This window comes from Apium graveolens, chromosome 7 (genome assembly GCF_009905375.1).
Source record: "Apium graveolens cultivar Ventura chromosome 7, ASM990537v1, whole genome shotgun sequence".
NCBI classification, from domain to species: domain Eukaryota; kingdom Viridiplantae; phylum Streptophyta; class Magnoliopsida; order Apiales; family Apiaceae; genus Apium; species Apium graveolens.
The window spans coordinates 64,261,057-64,266,874 of record NC_133653.1 but is presented as its reverse complement, the minus strand read 5'-3'; the positions used below and the strand labels follow the sequence as shown (position 1 = coordinate 64,266,874).

The 5,818-nt window shown below is 34.4% G+C and overlaps 1 non-coding gene across 1 annotated transcript; it reads left to right on the top strand.

The window, feature by feature from the left end:
* Positions 1 to 4,957: 4,957 nt before the first annotated feature.
* Positions 4,958 to 5,064, top strand: LOC141675721 (small nucleolar RNA R71). The gene has a single exon (XR_012556360.1). It is a non-coding gene; the product is annotated as a small nucleolar RNA R71 (small nucleolar RNA).
* Positions 5,065 to 5,818: the final 754 nt, after the last annotated feature.

The following is a 5,818-nucleotide window of genomic DNA, read 5'->3' as shown; positions in this document are numbered from 1 at the left end:
TAATGGGAATCTTCTTATCTTCCTCAAAGTCCAGAATTACAAAATCAGCAAGGAAGATGAGTTTGTCCACCTTGACCAAGACATCTTCCACTATTCCTCGCAGATAAGCAATAAAACGATCAGCTAGTTGTAATGACATGTATGTTAGTTTTGGATCAGGTAGACCAAGCTTCTTGAAGATAGACAAGGGCTTCAGATTGATGCTAGCTCCCAAAATACACAAGCATTTATCAAACGAAAAGTTTCCAATAGTGCAAGAAATGGTGAAGCTTCCAGGATCTTTAAGCTTTGTAGGTAACTTCTGTTGCAGCAAAGCAGTGCATTCCTCCGTAAGAGCAACGGTCTCTAAATCATCGAACTTCACTTTCCGAGAGAGAATACCTTTCATAAACCTTGCATAGGTAGGCATCTGTTCAAAAGCTTCAATGAAAGGTATGTTGATATGAAGTTTCTTGAACACCTCTAGAAACTTAGCAAATTGCTTATCCAACTTCTGCTTCTGCAGCCTTTTAGGAAAATGAGGTGGAGGATAGACCTGTTTCTCCCCTATATTACCCTTAGGAGGAGTGTGTTCCACAGTTTTCTTCATTAATTCCACTTCTGCTTCCTTCTGCACACCTTCTTTAGCCAAAACATCAGATTCTGGAACTTGAGATTTTTCAGGGCTTGCAACCTTCCTAGACCTCAATATAATCGCCTTAACCTGTTCTTCTGCTTCCCTCTTTCCTGAAACTTCTGTATCACTAGAAAGCGTTCCTGGTAGTCGGTTCAATAAGTCGTTAGCAATTTGTCCTATCTGGTTCTCCAGATTCTTGATAGAAACAGCCTGACTTTGGCATATAAGAGCCTGGTTTTTGCACATAAGCCTAAACTCCTCCAATTCATATTTTTCATTCAAAAATTGAACTACATCATGAATTTGTTGTTGAAGTTAGAGTTTTTGTCTAGGGGAAAATTGTTGCTGAAAACCAGGAGAATTAAATTGCTTGTTTCCAAACTGCTGGAATGGCTGTTGCATCGCATTCTGATTGTTGCTCCAACTAACGTTAGGATACTTCCAGTTATCAGGATGATAAGTGGCCGGAACTGGCTGCTGCGATCTCTAAAATTTGCTCACAAACTGAGATGAGTCACTAGATATAGCGCATTCCTCCGTCGCATGCGGACCTACACACAGCTCACAAAAACCGGTTATTTGCTTAACACCATAGTTATCTAGAGAATTGATTTTCATAGACAACGTCTTTAGTTGAGCAGTTGTGACGCCCTCCAAACCCGGGGTCTAGATTTGGGGGTCATTAGCCAATAAAACATTATAAAATAATCACAGTGGAATAATATGATAAATATGACCTCTTATATGCAGCTGGATCGATCACAGGTTATAGTATGAAACAGACAGCAATACAAACCAATTGTTATTACAAACCATAAGTCTAATTAGTTTTATAACTTATTCAAATATTATTACAAACCTCTAGACTATTCAAGCGTCCCAAAACAGTCTACCTGGAAAACACACCAAACTATCTACCAACACTTGACTTCTGATCAACCCTGGAACTCAAGCCCGCTCTTGCTTAGCTGAAAGATTAGATTGATAAACAAGTATGAGCGAAAAAAATGCTCAACAAGCAGTATAAAGTGTGCTTGAAATGGTAAACCATATTTTAATAATAATTGAACAATAGGATAAAATTAGTGATATTTGATCAATAATAAAAGCTTCACAAGCTATTAGCAATAAACGATAATTTTTAGATTGGAATCTAACTCTGACGGACATACTATCACATGTTGATCAGCTCGTGTGATAGTACTGGATCATGGTTCATAGAAACATGTCCTAAAATGTGAGTACTCAAATAAAAAGGTAATATATCTGCCAGTTGCACAAATTGTGTCATAATATTTCATATAACACATTGAAATAGCCCTCCGCTGGACCGTCCGTCCCGATCACTTACGCATTCATCCAATCCATAAAACCATTTTGATCAAAGGAGTCGAATCAAATGACATTCTTAACCACATAACTCCCCATTTCTCATGGTCCAGAGTTATCTTAATAATAAATGGTGAAATAACCAGAATAATTAGTTATTCACTAATCTCAATTCAAAGCTTCACTGTATAGAGTAAGTTGTAGCGAAATGTAAAAACATTTAACTATTCTGAACTTAGAATAGTATAGAAATTGAATAATAGAGTCAGAATAATCATCACTTGAACGATAAGTGAAGATATAGATATTGCAGAATAAAATTCATGATAGTATCACTTGAACAATAAGTGAAAGTAGGTACACTTGCAGAATATAATTCAAAATAAGCGTCACTTGAACGATAAGTTAAGTTAGGGTACTTTCCTGATATGCTCGATAACCTCTTACTATTACTCTGGTTTATAGCTGCTGGCTGCTGGATACTATCTTCGTCTAACACTTGACTACACTCCTTGCTACTCGATTCTATAAACAAAAGGACTATCTTAATTGACAAAACTAAACTCAATCGACGTAACTATACGTCTTGACATCTACTCGATCATTTATAATTAATCATGGCATTTTAAAACTGTAAACAGATAGCATGCATATCACGTAACACGTAATCATGCCATTCATATATCACGTAATCACATATTTCATATAATACATAAGTCAGATAGTTAAAAGATATATCTCAGTGCGTTCAGAATTGAAATCAGGTCAATATTAGCGATTACCGATCAGATACCTACTCAACAGGACAAACAAATCAAATGACATTGCAATACAAAAGAAATTAGGTTTCAAAAGTATTTTTATTGAAAACGTAGTATTTTTCTGAGTCTATACGCTTTCGTTTCATATTAAACGGACGAACGATTTATTTATTACTAATAAAATAAGAATTAAATAGAATTAAATCAATTAATAATAATATTAATTGACTTTTAAATACCAAAATATAAATTTGAAAAGCTTAAATATAATTTTTAGGAATTATTTGAATTAATTATAAATAATTTATATTTATTTAACTATTTATAAATAAAATTAATTGATTAAATGAATTAATCAATTAATTAAACTCATAAATAATTAACTAAAATAAATTATAAATAATTAAATCAAATTGGATTTTTGAAAATAATAAAGAAAATAATTTTAGGAATTTAAAGTAATTAAGAAAAAAATTTTTGGTAATTAAAATAATAAGTAAATGATTTATGAAAATAAAAGAAATGATTTTAAAAAAATTAAAATTGAATTTGAATTAAAATAAAAGAAAATTTGGCAAAACCAGAATTCAGGTGGGGAATTTGGGGAAAAACAAATCAGAAGCGGGTCATTTCTCGGGTCTAAAAACAGGTCAGAGTCGGGTCATCCTGGGTCGGGGAAGAACTTGAGGAACAGCCGGGATTTTTGCAGAATTCGGCAATCTACAAAAATTCGGCCGGCTTCCGGCGAGGCAAAACACCCCCCTTCAGGCCCCTGCCCTGCTGTTTTTACTACCCCAATCAATTCCTGGCTCTACTAGCAACACAACCACGCCAACTGCAACCACAAATGAACTAAAGTTCGTCTTCTCCGACGAAACAAAACAAAATCCGGCGACCTCGATGAACATTCCGGCGAACAACTAATCCTACCCATTTTTGCACCAAAATTAACGAATTACATATCAATTTAAAGCTCTAATCAATGACAATCCGTTCCAGCAATCACAACAAACAGAAATCATACGTATAATCCAAAATTTCAAAATTAAAAATGAAGCACAACAACAACTTCGACTTTTAACAAAACGGCACCAAAATTCACAAACCTATATACTAAATCGATCATTGCAACCTCAAGAACAACAATCAATCATTCAAAACATCAAACAATTCATCTAGAATCAAAAATGAATTATTATGAATAAGAACACCGAAAATTCGATTTTTAGAAATAAAGCACCTCATATCAAGATATTGATACCAATAGAAAGCTCTCGTCAAGAGGATGATCTTGACTACTAAAACGTCTGCTTTGGTTAGCTAGATCGATCAAAATCCGTGATTGAAGTTGCTGCAAATATTTTCACCCCTAAAACTTGTTCTTGAGTTTAAGAATTTTCTGAAATTTTAATATAATAACAATGAATAAAAAAATCTGGTTCAACTATATATATTAACTGTAAAATAAATACCCAAACTCGAATAAGGGTATTTTTATTTGCGTAATTAAAATAATAAAGCCCCAAAATAATAATTAGGGGGAATAATTTTAAAAACAATAAAATACAAAATTAATGTCAAAATTCCCCAAAAATTGCGAATAACTCAAAAATACTAAAATGCGAGGCATTTGAAATACAGAAAATTTAAAAAAAATAAAAACACGGATTTTGTGGGGTTTGACGTCCCGGTGGGGTCCCGGTCCGTTTATTTTTGAAACACTAAGACGATCCCTAAATTAAAAGAATTTTCCGAAAACACATAAAATAAGTTCAGACTCATGTAAAATGAGATAAAAGAATACCTCGATAAAGACACTAATAAACACGCGTCCCGATTACAGATCGATTCATATAATTACAGTTTAAACACATATTAATCAATCGAAAAAATATCTGGTTCACACAGAAACACAAATTACAGATATAACATTTAATATCATGACAATAATAACTTTAAATTTCTAAAACACATAATATTTATTCATTTAACATATAATATTCACATAATTTTCCCAGATATTACAACAGTGATAGCCTTAGCTGTATCCACTTCAAGAACTCCTGCTACCTTGCCCTTTAGAAATCTCTGAGTAGGATATTAATATTCATTAGCAGCCATCAGTTCAATTAGATCATAAGCTTCCTCATAGCTTCTTTCCCATAATGCTCCACCTGATGCTGTATCGAGCATGGGTCTTGATTGTCCTCCCAAACCGTTATAGAAGCAATTGATGATCATCCAATCAGGCATTCCATGATGAGGACACTTCCTAAGCATCTCCTTGTAGCACTCCCAAGCTTCACATAGAGATTCTCCCATTTGCTGTATAAATTGAGTAATAACATTTCTGATTACAGCTGTCTTCGCTATATGGAAGAATTTAGTGAGAAACTTTTGAGCAAGATCTTCCCAAGAAGCAGTCGAACCAACTGGTAGAGAGTGTAACCGGCCCTTAGCCTTGTCCCTCAGAGAGAATGGGAACATTCTCAGTTTCACCGCATCCTCAGACACACCATTGAATTTGAAGGTATCGCGGATCTCTATGAAATCCCTAATATGCGTATTGTGATCTTCAGTTGGAGAACCCCCAAACTGGATTGAATTCTGTACCATCTGAATTATGCCAGGTTTGATCTCAAAGGTATTAGTTGTGATAGCTGGTCTGACAATGCTAGATTGAATGTCATTGATCTTGGGTTGAGAAAAATCCATCAAGGCTTTCGTTCGTGCTGCTGGATCTCCCATTATAATGAGTACCTGAAACACAAACAAGTAAACCGTGAAAGAAAAAAAATCCGAGTCTGTGAACTTTAACAACCACTGATGACAAGCACATAAACAAAATTAACACCGAGTCCCCGACAGCGGCGCCAAAAATGTGTTAGGGCGAAAACACGCGCTAAAATTCACGCAAGTATACGCGTTCGCTAGTAGTATAAGAGATAAAGCAGATTCGTTCCCACAGATACTGGTTTAGGTTAAGTTCAATTTATGCAGCTATGCAACAATGTATGGTTATCGTTCAATGTTAAAACAAATAACAAGTTGAGATTGTTTATAACTAAGAATTAAACTAACAATTATAACTAAGAGAACAAGAATGGTTGAA